At 43.7% G+C, this 16,506-nt stretch overlaps 1 long non-coding RNA gene across 2 annotated transcripts in view; it reads left to right on the top strand.

The window, feature by feature from the left end:
* The first annotated feature begins 2,113 nt into the window (after positions 1-2,113).
* LOC124201684 overlaps positions 2,114-16,506 on the top strand; it is a 90,904-nt gene continuing 76,511 nt past the window's right edge. For both annotated transcript variants that reach the window (XR_006877635.1, XR_006877634.1), the window contains exons 1-2: positions 2,114-2,611; positions 6,325-6,704. This is a non-coding gene — a long non-coding RNA (uncharacterized LOC124201684). The remainder of the gene's footprint in view (positions 2,612-6,324; positions 6,705-16,506) is intronic.

Genomic DNA, 16,506 nt, shown 5'->3' with positions numbered 1-16,506 from the left:
TCTCTCGAGCTGTCCTATTTTTATTTTTCAGCTGTCATCAGCCCATCATACATATATCTAACTAGCTCTATAAATGCGCCGCATAAACACAACCCACACATGTGCCCATGTGCGCAGTAGCTGGATGCATCCGCGATGGCCCTAGTCGACATTTCAACAACCAGCAGCAGATTGATTGACACGATTTCAATAGCAACCCCCCTCTCTCTCTCTCTCTTTTCTGCAGCTTCTATACACACCATCATCCGCCGAGCCTCTTTTTCTTATTTCGATAAAAGGCAGCAGCAGCTCAGCTATAGATCACGAGTTTTCTCGGCGCTAGAATAACTTGAAAAGATTCGATGAGGTCGAAATAATAATCTAAAAACATGATGGAGATTTCCCTTCTTCTTTTTCTACTTTCATCGATCGATGCTTTTTATTCGCCATAGAGAGATTCGAGAGTGCAGCACTCTCGGAGCTACCGTGACGCCTTCAACATTCTCGGCATTTTCTTCTTCTACTTCTTCCGTATTCATACACGTTTTTCTTTCCCTCCGCACACACACACACACACCCGTATCTATGTATATACTCTGCTCTTTACATTCGATTTGGGGGAAAAGATAGATAGGGAGGGAAGTGACAGGTCAATACAATTCCTTCCTAGGGAACGATTCGTTGCGTGATACGGTGGCTGCCGCGGCTGGATGGCGGAGAAGTAGAATCCCCCCCTCCAGTTTTTTGTTCAGCCAATTTAATCGGAGTGGGATACAAAAAAAGCGTTGCCGAAAGTGCGGAGAAACATATCGAGCGTTTGTGACGTCATATTCGTTAGTTGTGCACTATGCACGTCCTGAATTTATAAGCGAAACTTGTTTTCACCAGCCCAGGAAACAAACACGGTGCCTCCGGATGGATGAAACCGACGCTGCCAACCAGCCAACTGCTTAAGGTAATTTCCTCTACACGTTGTTGTCTGGCTGGTTGGGTGTAACTTCTCCGATCTTTAGGTGCAGCGCATCCGCCAGGCAATGGAAACAACACCAACACACAATAAAGAGAAAAATCTGGAGAGAAATTCAAATGAAAGAAGAAAATCCGAATGCGTTTGCGTGTGAGAGACATTATATTACGAGATGGGGGAAAATATTCGTTAAAAATCTTCTTCGTCTTTGGCTTTCATTTTCCTGTGCTGGTCGTCTAGAGCTCTCATCTCTTTTTTTTTCTTCAACGAGATAAAACTCCACTCGACATGCTACAGCCATCGTGCATCAGTGTATTATATTCTTCCTTTCCCCCGGTTGCCATCGTCTTGTTAGGATGGGTGCTGTTTTTTGTTGTTGTTGTTGCCCTCAGTTCCTGTGCTGTTGGTACATCATTAATCTCCAAACGACTTTTGGAGAGAAACAGCTTTAAGGGAAAGAGATAGAGAGAGAGACTCGAGTTAGATACAGTTGGGGAGCGAGTGATTGCATTCTTCTTCTATTTGGTGGTGGTGTAACTCACTGAGCTGCAAAGATTGCTGGAGATCATTTGTCATGGGGCCACCAGACACCTAATCAGCCAGAGATGTTGCAGTGGCACGCCAGTCACATTTCCCTGCTGCGTATTTATATGTACATCGCTAGTATTAAACGACATCAAGACCAGTCGGAAGTATACATTTATTTCTGACGGATAAGAGCAACTAGTGGAATTATTATATTATACGGTGCATTACTTAATATAGTACTGGTTGTTTTTCTACCCAGTACGCAATTCGTTGTTTTTTCTCTATTTGAACCGACTGCAATTCATCCTATTACAAGATCCTCGTGAACTCCAATTGACCGTTAAAGCTTTAATTCGGCTTAAAACCAGATGTTTTTGTTATATGTTTAGAGTCCTATCTGGGAGTGTAATCGTAGTACTTTTCCTTTTTTTTATATCCCCAATCATCTAACAAAAAATACATAATACTTTTTTTTGTTTGTTTACTCTTAGCCCCATTTTAATAATGCTTGTTAAATGAGGATAAAAATGGCCGATCGGTTCTATACATCCCGCCGAAAAGAAGAAGAGAAGGCCGTGTAGCTTCCGACAGCCACCAGAGGGTCCCCGTGTAGCGCGCGCTTTGCCATACTTTGAAAGGGAAGCCCGCCACTCAGACGAGAGTCGACTGTCGAGCCGAAAGGTTGTGTGTTAACCGTCGTCCTGTCGATTTTTATCTTTCTCTCTCCAGTGCGTTTCCCTCCTCGTTATCAATCCGCAATTTTCTTTGCCATCACTCGCAAGATATTATTTTGCATCCAAGTTTGGCATTACATTTTCAATTGTGTGCTGCCCACACGAAAAGAGCCGGTTATTTTACTCCATTTTTTCGGGTTTTGTCCCAGTGATTTTGTGATTTGAGTGTGTCATTGGTGCTGATCATTTGAAATTGGTGTGTTTGTTTCATGGTCTCTGTCCGCTCTGATTTAATTGGATAACATATCGCAAAGTGTGTCTCAATTGCATCGACGACACGTGCTACAGTGCTAAACTTGAGGAATATTCCATTTCGTTTTGGGGTGAAAAATTGGAACTTTTTTTGGAGCTCTCTGCTGTTCCCAGCAGACCGCCGCCATCATCATCATCACGTCGTTAACTGGTACGTAAAAGATAATTGGCGCGAAAGTATATCTGTCCACGGTTTCCATCTTTTTTTGCGCGCGGCCATTTGTTTCATTTCCATTGGTGACAAGGGTAGGGGTAAGAAAAAACGATTGAAAATTCATCTGGAAAATTTGAATAATATGTAGCTCAGTAGAAAGGGGGGGGACTAGAAAAAAAAGTAGAAGGCTTTTGGTTGTTTAGTTTCTTTTGAGGGTTTTGTGTTTCGTCGTGGAATGGAATCGGATTGATTGCATTGCCGTGTAGCAAATGACCACCAAATGGCTCCAGAAGACAAATGGGTTGCCGGGATCAAGAGGGAAAAAAGGAGAAGACATAGGGTTGGTTGTTGGTATAGTTTGGAATTTTCGGTTTTGTTTTGTGTGTGTGTGTGTGTGGAAAGAGAGAAGAATAAAAAAGGGGGAATTCAATCAAAAAAAGAATAGGAAGAAAGCGCCTTCTTGTTTTTCTTTTGGGTACGGAAGAGCCTTAAGACGGTCCGGCCTCTCTCTCTACACGCACCGACACACCACCATGCACCACACCACCCTGCTTAAGTTTCTTTTTTGTCTTGTTCCTTTTTTGATTTTTCATTCCATGGCCAGCGCCCCTCTCATTTGCATGGTGATGGAAAGAAGAAGAATTCCTTGTTCGGGATCTTCACATTGAGCCTTGTGGTGGTAGAGTGTACCGTAGTAGTGGAGAGACCCAGTCAAAAAAGCCTTGAGAGAAAACGGCGTCTCATTTTCTCTCTCATCTTTATTTAAATATTCACTTCTTTTTTTCCCCCGTTTGCCTCTGAATCGCCGTGTCTTTGATTTTTCATCTTTTCGGGGGATCACAATCAGAAATGGGGACAAGATTTTCAAGTCTAATTAATTTTTATTTCCATCTTTTTTTTCCGACTTGGACGATAATTTAGAGAAGGGTGAGCGCCATCATAAACCGTCGTTGTGATGATGATCTCTCAAAAAAGAAAAACACTAGGAAAATGAAGGTAGAATAGAGCTATGTAGAGGGGAGAGAGAAGAAATCAAAGCATCATCTTTGCTCGGTTCTTGTAGATATAAAGTCGGCGCAATAAAGATGTGCCCTCCCTATATATACGGTCCTCCTCCTTCTTTGTTTTGTTTTTCTCGAAAAATCACTGGAGGGTTTTTCGAACGCGAACCGGGACGACGACAAGACCCACAGAGGAAAAAAGATGTCGAGTTTGAGATAAAAACAAAAGTTTGGTTGGTTGAAGAACGGGACAGAGAAAAACACGGGGGTTGATGGTTTTTTGGTGGTAGAGGGAAATGACAAGCCTGGAGCCAAGTTGTGTCGATCGGACCAGCAGCAGGTGAGATGTGGCTACGCAACATGTATCTCTCTGGGCTCTCCTCCTTCTCTCATCCAACAGGTAAATATTAACAAGAAGAAGAAGAAGGTAGCCCCAGGCTTTTGAAACGGGAGACTTTCAAGTGGGGGGGAATGCGCGCATTAGTCCTCTTCTCTTTCTCTCTATCCAGCCCTTCTTCTCTACATGTTATGCCTTGTGTAACATTCGAAATCAAAAGAGAGCCTCGGAGCATCTTTTGTGAAGAAGCTGCGCAACACTTCGCACATGTCGGCGAGCTTACAACTGCTGCTGGTATACTCTTGTCGCATGTATTAGAACCCCACCGTGGGGGGAATAAAAAAAAAAGAACTTGACAGTGTTTGGTTATTTTGTTGGGTGGGAGCGAAAGGTTTTTTCACCGGTACTTCTTATGATCCTGGTGAGATTTTAAACGGCAGAGAGTTGCCCGTCGATGGGCCGAGTGTGTAACAAAACACAATTGAGCGAGGAATATAAAAGAGACAGACTCAACATAGAGGTGAACGATAGTTGGTGGGGGGGGGGGAAGAGAATGAGGACGAAAGTTAATAAGATTTACCAGGCCTTGGGAAATACCAAAACTTTTTTTTTCTGCTGAAGTGAATTCTCCCCTTTTTCTTTTCTTCTTTTTTTTCGATATTATAGACGTAAGAGTTAGACAAGACAGTGTGCTCTGTGTATCAATAAATAAGTTGAGAGCTCGTGAGATGGAAAAGGAGGATCGCTGGTCCATTCAGAAGCGTAAGATGAGCCCAATGATGAAAACTTGGACGTGTGCGGCAAGGCCCAACAACAAAAGCGAACTGCTTTCTCCTCATTTTCTTGCGTCTTTTCTCGATCTAAAGACCGTCGACTCATGTATACACACCAACTACTAAGCTAAGACTTATTACCGAGTTGTAGTTTAGTCTTCTTTTCTTCTTATTTATCTATTCACTTCATCCCCCGACAAACTCGAAACTCTCAAAGTCCCAAGCTTGCTTTCTCTCTGTGCTGCTGCTATAGCCGGTGCCTAGTTGATTATCTATCGGGGGGAAGAAATACCACAACTTGCGTGCATTACTTTGCGCAATGTCAGCTCGGCTTTTTGGGCGTTGATCCGCGGGAAAGGAGGGAAAAAATGTTGCAACTTTCTGTGTTACCGAACAATGGAATCTGATACTAAAAAGCTGGACGAGCTTCATGTGTCGACTCTCTGCGTGTGTTACGCAACACACACAAACATTTCCTGACAATATCTTCATTACATTTGTTGGGTTATTGCGTCAGAGGGCCAGCCGCTGTTGACAGCAGGAGTTCTCATGTCGTGTAGTTACGTCTAAGAAACCGACGAGAGAGGAAATCATCACCATTCTGTTCACTAAATTGAGAATGACATTGATTGGATGATTTACGAGGAGTCAACCATCAAGGAAGAGCCTTAAAAATTTCACTTGAACTCCATTTTTTTCTTCTTCTTCTTTCAAGATTTTTTTTTCTCCTTCCCTAACTGGTGGAGGGGGTTGTCTGGGAGACTATGAGAAGCCCACACTTAAGAAGGAGAGAGAGGGAAGCGCACAATTGAGGGTTGAATTTGTAATTAGAAGGTACTGCTGTTCTCTCTTGCCGCTAATGTTCCAGCAGAGAGAGAGAGAGAGTCGGGATGAAAGAGAAGGGGGCATTTTTTGTTTTCGCTCGCGGTCGGCGCACGTTGTGTTGCACTCACGCGAGCCCTGTTATTTGGCCATCGGTTAATCGTCTCGCCATGGATTAATATCCAGGCCGCGTGTGGCTGGCGTGAAACAACCGTCCAGGCATATAAGAGACAGGCAGACGGAGGGAACTTTTTCTTGTGTGGTTCATCATCATCATCATCATTTCCCTCTCTCTCTCTCTCTTCTCGTTCTTTCGCTTTCTGCTGTCGTTCAACCTCTGCGCGACGGCTTATTAACTTCGTCACCAAAGGGGGAAATTGGCGTACCACAACAGCAGAGCCGAGAGAATGAAGGACAAAAAATGTTGTGTTCGTTTGACACTCTTTGCATGCGAACGAATTGCGCAAATAACAGATGTTTCATCACACTATGAGAACGTCGTTTCGAATGAATGTAAATCGATCACGCCCTCCCCCCTTTTTTTCTTTGGTTTATAAAATAGACTTTATGCAAATGCTGTGTAACGTTTGATTAACATAGCAAAGTGGACTGGAATGACGACTTTCACTCTCGAAATTGGTGCAAAGATTATGGCCTTTTATCGTAAATGTCGTTTTCTTGCCCACTTATTTAGTCGCTACTGTCCACAGTGGCACTCGAATTGAATGAGTCATCATTAAAACTTTTTTTTCTTTTGTTCTTTTTTTTTCTTTTCAGGTGTCTGTGATTGTGTGCTTCTCTCTCCCTTTAATGGTGCCGATGGATATCTGTGTCGATGAACTGGCAGTGCTTTTATCATCGTAACCTTGGCCAAGGTGTCCGCCCTGTCTCGTCGCGGTAAATTCTCCTCAAGAAAACGTGTGTGTTGCAATTCCAGGAATAGTTCAAAAGAGATAAATCGAGGCACTTTGGAGCGTGAACAAGAACAACCTTTTTTTTCTTCCTAAACTGTGTCAAAGTGAAGCATCTCGAAAAGATCGAAAAATGTCACCCGAAATGGTCATCTACTTCTTGTTGCTGCTCATTGAACTGATCTGCCAGACGGCCGCATCTGCTAACCGGCTCAGCGACATTTACTGGAATTCCACCAACCCAATGTAAGTCTCTTTTTCTCTCCTTCAGTGTGTGTATCTGTACGTATGTGGTGCGTGACTCCGACGTCGAGCCTCTTTTTTTTTTTTTTAAATGTTTGATATCCTTTGAGAATTGAAGAGCAGAGAGAGGAGGAGACTCTCTGCACACGTAGTATTGATCCAGCGACAGATCAAACGGAATGCAACTTATATAGAATGACACAAGAAGAGAGGGAGAAAAATAAGGAGCTGTTATATCTTTTGCTGGAGGGGGCAAAGTGCTGGAGAGAATCAGGGACGACGATGATGAATAAGTTATCACGACTACCAGTTGGGCCTCTCTTTCCCGGCCTCGATGGATGGACGAATATATTATGGGCGCTATGAAATCTTTAAAGAAAAAAAGAGAGGAGCAACTTTTTGAAAATAGGGGAACAAAGGAAGGCAACTGTTGCTGCTGATGCGCACTGTGCGGGAGGCGATGTTACGTTTTCACGAGCAGTTTGCTTGGAGAATGAGTTATTAGATTGGCATTGCGACAAGTGGACAGCTGCAATGTGTGAGGGTTATCGTTGTTGGCTAACGAGTGCCCTCGGTCGATGCAGTCATTCTCGTTACTTTGACCGTCATTCTCGCATATAACCTTTTTGTTTTTTTCCATCTCCAACCCTCTCTCATCTCTCAAGTTATGGCATCACCTGTCCTGTTGAATTATTTACAAGATGGAGTAGGTGGGTGGAGTTATGGGGGGGTTATTTCTGGACCGCGTTCTTCTTTTTTGTTTTTTGTTTTTTTTAAACTCCACCTGACTCCTATATAGCCCTTTCCATGGGGTTTGCATTCTACAGTGGATGCATGTGTGTGTATATCAACCTCTTTTTCGTCTGTTTAGAGCTACTCCGGGAATTTCTCCTTTGTCTGACCACCTTGTGTTTTTTTTCTTCCTTCTTTCCTTTATTTTTATGAGCTCTTTAATAGCGCCAGGAGGTTATAGGAGTTGAGGAGGGAACCCGCGGCGGGAGAGTCTCCTTATTTTTTCTCCCCTATTTTTTTTTCGTTATTTTAATGGCTCCTTATTTTTTGAAAGAAATATTTCCCTCTTTTCTTTTCGTTTTTTGTTATTTCTTTTTCTTGTACGAGTCCGAAGTGGTAATTAGGAAGAGGACTAAAAGACCGAAAGGAAATAACTGTTTAGTACACGTCACCTTTGCTTTTCTTTTTTTGTTTTTTTCGGGCGGAGGTGGTGCGCCCGTCTGGATGTGCAAGTGAAACGGAACGTTGCATTTGCGCAGCGTCGTCTTCACTCGTTCGTTCACCAAAGAAAAATGAAAGAGAAAATGAGAGAAAAGGTGATTATGGTTAAGAGCGCGCGGCTTCCGTTCGCACCATTGCGGCTGTCGGTTGTTTTTATTTCATTGTCTTTTGCTCTGCTCCAAAACGTAATAGTCTCCCTTTTTTTTCGTAACCCTTAATCTTTATAGCGTCTATTGAATTAGATTACTTTTGAACTGGTTTATGTCTCGCCGGTCATTTTTGGGAACAATCGAAAGTTTCATTCTTTCATTTCTTCACTTTTGTAGAAGCAAGTCCAAACAAAACAAAATGAGTTTTGGTGGAAGTTTTGGGGTCTTTCAAAACAAAAAAAGGAAACTGGAAATTGATGTATTCGATAGCGAGGAACTGGTGAGAGCGTGCACACGATTAAGGAGGAAACCGTATGTGTCTATGGTGTTTATACACGCGCCATACATATCGACAAACTATTTTTCAATCTGTTTTTTCGTGGGGGAATTTATCTAAACGAGTGTTTCGTTTTCTCTCTCTCCATCTGGTTTTTTTTTATCTCTCACGATATGTTGATCGAGTTGAAAATACCCCCACCCTATTAACATTATTGATGATGGGGTTTGGGATCTTTTTTCGATTTCTTCTCGGGTTTCGTGCTGTGTTTTTTTTTAACTCTCTCACCCGTCCATCGTCTCGACAAGGAACTAGGACGTCTTCCTTTCTTCTCGTTTTTTTTTCCCGTCTGTGTGTTGGATGTTACACACACACAGCCTGCTGTGTACAGCTCATTAAAATATTCGACTCCGCCTTTAGCGTGTTGCCGACTCGTCCGTCTTCTTCTTCTTTCTGGCGGAGGAGAGAAGAAGGAAAAAAAGAGAAAAACCCTTTTGCCATCACATCATTCTCCCGACCAAAGAGATATCCCACCGCGCGCACAGTTTGTGAATATACTCAAGACCCGATCGCTCACCGAGACTGATAACTAGCAATTACAGCGAGGAAATGAGTAGAAGAAGAAGAAATAAACTATTCTCAAATTTTTATGTTGGGACTGAGGGGAGGAGGATATTTCATCTATATATAAAATACCAATGTCTTTATGGAACGATATTCCATAGAGCGTATAATCACAGTAACGTGACTGGTAGAGTACCGGTACTCTACTGCGCATGTGGCGCCCCCCCAACCCTTTTTCAACCCCCATCTTCTTTTTCTCAATATTGATGAAAAATCGTCTCCCTTTTTTTGACTCCTTGACTCGGGGTTCTTGTTGACTCCGGAGGCTTTATGTTTTCTTATATTTTTTTCTGGCCTATTTTTTCTCCCCCCTCAACTACTTTTCTTGTGTATATGCGTGTGCTGGCGGTTGATGTCATATTAAATCGTTCTAGGCCTCTTTCTCTTATATAGTCCCTTGTCAAATATTGACGCGATGGAAAGAACTGGCGGACGGAACTGGCCATCCCCTCCATTTTTATTTTATTTTCGCTCACTCTGAAATTGCTGTCGAGAAAATAATATTTTGTCGAAAGAAGTTGAAGAAAAAAAGGCCAACTTTTCATTTCATATCCCTTTTTTTCTCCCATCTTCAATATGCATACACTGTATAATATATATATATAGTAGCATGAATGTGTTTTGTGTGTAGTACGCGTGACGTAACGTGACTTGATCGATCGACGTGCCCGAAACGGTTTTTTTTTCTATCAAAGGGCAATCAAGCGGCAAGGTGGCAAGGCACAAATGGCCCTTTTCTCGTCAGGAAATGCGTTTGCTGCGCTGGCCGCTAGCGGCTAGAGGCTCCTTGTTTGTGCTGTGCGGTAAAGATAAAATGTTAATGAAGTCCGGTTCGATCGATGACGTTTCGGTATGGACGTCTCACAGCTGCCGATGATGAAGGTGGGAATGGAAAAGAGGGGGGCCTCTCAAAATGGAAATAACTCTACGGCGAGAGCAATCAAACTTTTAGGCGATAGCGTTTCCGTGACGACGTCGCATTAAAAGAACTAATTACAATCTATGAACACTTGGAAACGGAGGAATTCCGAAATGGAAGGGATGATATCCGGGTTGTAATTCTTTTTGTTCTGGGGCAGGTTGTTGATATTATTCTATTATTATTATAGGAAAATGAGATTCTTAATTATTTTTCTTTTTCGGGGGGTGTTTTTGTGTATCGTCTTGTTGCACACAGAAGGGCGACCCCCCTCTTGTGCCGGTTATATCTTGTGTCTATTAAGAAAATGCCAAGAGAGGGGAAGGAAGGAGAAGAAGAAGTCGATTAGTTCCGGTTGTTTGAGTCGATTTGCCGGCTCTTGGGGGCTGGTATGGCATCACCCCCTGAGCTCTCTCTCTCCTCTTCTTGCTCTTTCTCTTCTCTACATCCTTTAATACTTGAGAGGCTACCACCGATCCTGTTGGTGGGAAAATCACGTCCGAGTTGTTCTCTCGTGTCGTCTCTCATTGCGTATTCCGCCTCGTCCTCCACAGATATATCCGCCGCATTTTTTTGTATTTTTTTGTGGGTTGGTTAGTGTGGGTGGCGGCGGGGGGATATTTGTTTTGTTCTCCGGAAGAAGAAAGGGAAAAGATAAAAGGTAACGGAGCCCACAACAAAAGACAACCAAATCTTTTGATGTTGCCAGATTCTCTCCTTGGTGGGTGGCGTCCGCAGGCTTCAAGTGTCGTGCATTCAATGACTCCCGGTTATTGCTACTGATGCCACTCGTTCGGTCTATTTGACACGGATGCCAAATTTTTTTTCGTACCGGTACTTGTTGTTTTTTCTTTTTTCAAACACTTAATACGACCGTTACTTTTACTGGGCCTCCAGTATTTTTGGTCAAGTGTTTGGGAATGTGTCCTTCTTTTTCTTATAAAAGTGTATTGGCCCTCTGAAGAAGAAGTGTTGCGGCGGAGGACGGTGAACTCCCGTCGCAGCACGGGGCCCCGCGTGTGTGTGTGTGTGCGAGGCGGCGGCGGCATTTGCAACGGCCGGCGTGAGCGCGTACCGGGCGGTCCCTTTCCATTCTCGATTGCGGTGTGTTTCCTTCATCCAGTCATCGTCGGTAATGAAGTCGGCAACACCGACCGGTCGTCCTATTTTTATTTCTTTTTGAACGCGGGTACGGCGGGACACGCGCTCCCGTCACATTTTGATTTTTCGCATCGCGTTCACATTTCGAATCGCTTCATTTATCTACCCGCCGCCGCCGCGGCGGGATTGCCATTGCGGACCTTTTTAGCTTCAGAAATATCGTTACTGGCTAATTCATGCGTCCGCGTTAACTTGAATTTCTTATTTTATTTCTCGCTCGACTCCCGAACGCCAGCGATTCCTTTGCAAAGAGACACAAAAGAAGTTCTTCCGCTGGGGATATTTTTTTCCAGCCACTTTTCTTTCTTTGGTTTTTTTTTTCCCGCTTGCAAATGAAATCGAAAGTCATTTCGTCGTTAAGAGGCCCGACCGACCAGATGGTTATTACGTTGTGTACAACATAACGATGTCTATACGCGGGAGTGAAAAGATGCCGCCGCCGACGAGACTTGAAACGCTATTTTCACTCTCTGTCCCGCGGAATAAAGAGACCAACATTTAATAATGTTTGATCATCGTTTGCCGAGCAGTTGACTTTTTTTTCCCTTCCTTCTTTCGTTTATTTATTTATTTTTTTTTTCGCCGCCAGAATCCGGCAGAGTAGGCCTTTGATCTGGTGCGTGTCGGAGCGTGAGCGTTCCTTTTTTTTCTGGGATAAAAGGGACTATCTGGGGATTGGGCGATGGGTTATTACAGCCAGTGACTCTAGAATATTGAATGTCTGTCTGTGTGTGAGCGTTGGTTAGTGCAGTAGGAGTAGGAGGCCTATAGTGCATTATAATAAGATACGCTCGGACTCTCTTGGCTCTCTCGCAACATAACGGTTTATGTATATAGGGCTGCTCCTCCATGGCCTGCAACGGTTGTTTAGTCAAGCCATAGGGGGTAGGTAGTAGGTAGTTTGGGGGTGGTGGTGGTGGTATAGTTGAAGAGGGTAACAAGAGAGTTGCATCTCTTTGACGACACACAAAAGCTCCAGTTGCTCCGGTTATATAAGGGAACGTTTGCGTCCCTGTGAAGCTCCCTCTTCTTTTTTTGCTTATACTTGCAAAGGGTGGGGTGGACGACATCAAGTCCCTCACTCTCTCCAACTCGACTACCACATTACCCGTGTCCGTGGGGGCTCTTGTTGACGTCGACTTCTTTCTCTTTTTTTTTTGTACCCCACCATCTTTTTTTCTATGCGCTTCTGTAGCGACCGTATCGAGGTTGATCAAGAGTGCCAAAGTCTTTCATTGTCACCATCTTCCAGCAATTCCCCTCTCAACTGTAGCCATAGCTCTTTGTCCTCTTTTTTTTAGTACACACGCCCGCTTATGTACATAGCGACCACACGCAAATATCCGGCCGTCTCTTAGCCACAGCCATTTCTTTTTTTTTTGGGAATAAAAAATTTTCCCCTCTTTTCAATGGCGTCGTATAGAATGAGAGCTATCTAGCTATTATTATGGCATGCTATATCACATAATATATACCTGGTCCTGCGTCATCAATAGAAAAATGGGGAGCTGTGCATGGGTTAAGAACCCGGAGCTGCTGCTGCTGCTGCATTTGAATGTGACGTCGCAGCTGGTGTGAGGCTGTGTGTGTCGCCTTCATTCATTTTCGAATACAAATGCCGCATCAGACAGTTGCCAGCGCACAGCAGGTTCTTGATATCTTCAATAGGCGATCTTCTACCAACACCCTTTTCTCTCGTTCGCTTGTCTTGTGTATCGTGTTATAATGAACTTGAAGGCCTCATCTATTCACCCGTAGATTTTCTCTCTCTCGAAATCTTTAAATAAACATTGCCGGATTCTATCTTTGAATTCCCTCAGCTTTTCTTCCCCTCCATTTTTGCTCCGGGTTTGTTGTTGTTGGTCAAATCCAGCCTTGAGCCGTCCAGTTCAAATTGCCCCCACGCCACACACACACACATCATCCCAAGCGTTAGCTGATTCAATTGAGATAAGACCTTGTGTGGCCGTCTTAGAGACTCATAATAGCCTTCTGTCCCTGCTTGACTCACGCAACATGTTTGACTTGTTTTTCCAGTTTTTCCCTACACACTGCGTCTATTATCCACACACACTTTTCAGTCCAAGCACAAACACACTTTCATGGCGTGCTATAGGTATAATAATCCTCGAAGCCATCAATTCATTTAATTACCACCGCGGGATGTTGCCGGCACACGACGTTTGCTGCAAACGCCACAAACATCCCCCCGTTCTGTTACTTTCCGCTACGTGTTTGCAAGTACACAGCGACCGGGGTAGGCTGGTGTGATGCTGTGGCCAGTCCGGCATGTTGTCGTTTGCTGTTTTGTATCCATCAACTTCACGCGGTCCCCTCTCCAAGCGAGACGCTGCAATGAAGTAGACGAGAGTTTAGCGGAAACGTGTGGAAATCCACAAACAGATGACAATTCGTGTCTTCTCGGCTCGAATTCTCTTGTGTGTGGCTGCTGCTGCTGCTTGTTTTCTTGGCTTGGCAGTTGTTGGCGAGGGGAAGTGCATAAGCAAAGAGGGTATAGCGCGCGATGATGTTCCGGGGTCCCCTGTTTGTTTGTTTTCTCTTACCCACTCGTTGTTGAACACGTTGCACTCGCCCCCCGTGTGTTGTGGCACATTCCTATCGTCGCACACTGCTAGATAATACAGTGCAAAGAGTGCTGGGTTGGGCGACAAGTTTAGGTGGGGCCGCGCCCGATGTTGTTGTCTTAACAGCCGAAGAAAAAGAAGCGATAGACAGCAGTGGGGGGGAACAAACCAATCTTCAGGATAAACACGACTGCAGACTGGACTTTGTCTCCCTTGGCTTTTTCGTCTCTTCTAGGAAAAAAAAAGCCTTTACCTTTTTCCCGAGTATATTTATAGAGGGATATTGTTTGTCTATTCTTTTGGGCCCTTTCTCTCTCCCTCTCTGTTTGCACAGAAGTTGGAAGAGGGGTGCGGTCCGGGAAGCTTTTTCCACGTAAAACTTTTGACTCCCGAAGTCTTCTTGTCCAGCCTTTTTTAATATATCGCCAACCGGATACGGTCGTTGAAAACAATTTTTCGCCATTTCAATTTGCCAGGCTATCATCACTTTTTTTAAAAATTTCTGTAAAGGATTTCAACGCCAAAGATTTTAAAAAAGAAAATGGGAGGGTAAAAGAAACCTGTCGTTGATACGGGATCTATTCAGGAAGGAAAGAAGGGAAGTCTGTAGAGGAATCGGATTATCATTCAATCAGGAGTCCCCGAAAGGAGGAGGAGCTAGAGAAGTGTATCCGCGAAGAGAGGAGAACTCTTCTGAAGAGACTTCTCTCTGGAGATATTGACTTGTACCGCAAGGACGTAATACCTTGTCGCTAATACAAAGCTTTGTCAAGGCAACCTTCAAGTCATTTTTGGACGACGTTGTGTGTGTGTGTGTCTGTATGTGTGTTTTTCCCCCCTCTTTTTTTATTATTATTATTTCGAGGTTATTTTTTCTTTTCATTTTTTCTTGATATGATTGGCTTCTTTCCCCCTCACATGACTCCCTCCTACTCGTCTGATGCTTGATGCTGCAACAATCCTTATTATATAGCTTCTAAGTGATTGAGCCGACTTTTTTTTTCTTCTTCCTTTCATATAGTAATAAGGATTTTAGGTTATGTGGCCTGGAATGTTGGGGGAGACGCTCTTCTTCCCTCTTTTGTGTCTCTTCGATACAGAGACACGGTGGGTTTCTTTCCCGACTTGATTGGATGTGATTGTTGGATCGCTAGAAAAGGAATTCGGGAATTGTTCAAAGTCATAGATCTATTCATCCGTCGTCTGGGAGTTAGTCATCATCTTTTCTCTCTGCTCTTATGCGGCCCTCATCATACATACGTACACACTGTGTCTGTGTATGTGTGTGTGTGTGGTATCAATAGCCTCTCATTTAAAGGCATCGTGGATGGTCACGATGCAACGGTACGTGCAATGCGAAAATCAAGGGACGGATAACAAAGAAACAAAAGACGTTGTGGGTCGGTCGGGTGGGCGGATGAAAGAGACAATAATCTGAGGGAAAGAGGAAAATGATGTTTGAAGAAACAGATCAATGTGTGCTGACTATCGTTATTCCTTTTCCTCCTTTTTTCACGACGAGTCCCTCCCGTTGTTTCAAATTGATTTACGGACGCTGTCTCGACAGATAGAAGGCAGCGAAAGAGTGTATATAGACGACCCTAAAAACACGAAAAAGAAAATCTCATATCTCTCTTTCTCCTTTCCTTGTTCCCAGCGCTCCTCGCTCATTCCCGAAAAGATGAGCCCGACTGATTGTGTGTGTGTCCTGTCCCTCTTGTTTTTTTTTTTGAATTTTATTATTATTTTTCCGAAGAAAAACAAATTCCGTTTTGGCATTTCTGTCTATTCTCGTCGAGCTGATTACATTTCCCATTGGGTGTAGGCAGCACAAAGATGGGTAAAACAACAGCAATCACTATAGCTAGCTACGACTACTAAACTAGGGAGAATGAAAACAATGACGCTGCATCGGGGCTGTTGGATGAATTGGCCAAATCTTTGCTCTGGTTGGTCTTATGCGCTATACCAGCGCTATCTCATTAATAATCAATGCCGATAGCGCGGGAGGAGGGCGGGGGGATGTGTGCCCGTCTAGTTTGTTGCGTACGTGACGTTGAAATGCGGTCAGATCACAAGGGGTAAAAGAACAAGAGCAGACGGAACACACATCGCCTTGATATCTCTCTTTCTCATTTCTTTGTTCTACCGAAATGTAATGACACGTTGCTATATATGTGTATTACTGGGTGCGGTTTCCCACCCGCTTTTCCATTTCGCTTCTTTTCTTTTCTGTTTGATGCGAAACAAAGCGGACGCTGGGACCCGCCGAGACTTTTAAGAGATAAAGAGAGACCGCCCCGCTAATTAAGACTCTTTTCTCTCTCCATCTCCTTTTGTTCTCTGTCAAACTCTTTCCTTCTCATTTGATCATGTGTCGATCAAGAGCCCGACTAGAACAAGGGACTCTTTTTTTTATTATTATTTGGGGAGATTTTGTTGACGACGATCATCATCAAATGAGGAAGAATTTGCAGTCGTCAGTGCAATGAAAAATTCATCTGCTCCCTCGATGCAATCTCGTAATATTCCAGAAATGAATTATTCCGGGGCCACGGGTGGAATTTCTCGTTAAAAAACGGTCCTCCTTCTTTTGTTTTGTTGGTCCTGCGTCGTGTGTTTCTTGGCCATAAAACTGACGAATGTTTCCCATCTTATCTCCCGCGTCTCTTCTAAAAGATAAACACGCAGAAATGATGAAAAACATACAGGAAGGGTTTTCTTCTTTTGACTTGTTGTTTTGGCTGGTGAGAGAGAAAAAAAGGGACAAGTTTCAAAGCTGATTTAAGAAGACTTGTCCTCCTCTTTCTTCTTCTTATTCTCTGCGTGGGTTCCCTTATTCGCCGGCAGACCTGCA

The sequence above is a fragment of the Daphnia pulex genome, chromosome 2 (assembly GCF_021134715.1).
Source record: "Daphnia pulex isolate KAP4 chromosome 2, ASM2113471v1".
NCBI classification, from domain to species: domain Eukaryota; kingdom Metazoa; phylum Arthropoda; class Branchiopoda; order Diplostraca; family Daphniidae; genus Daphnia; species Daphnia pulex.
The sequence above is the reverse complement of the archived record's forward strand: the minus strand, read 5'-3'. Positions and strand labels throughout refer to the sequence as shown.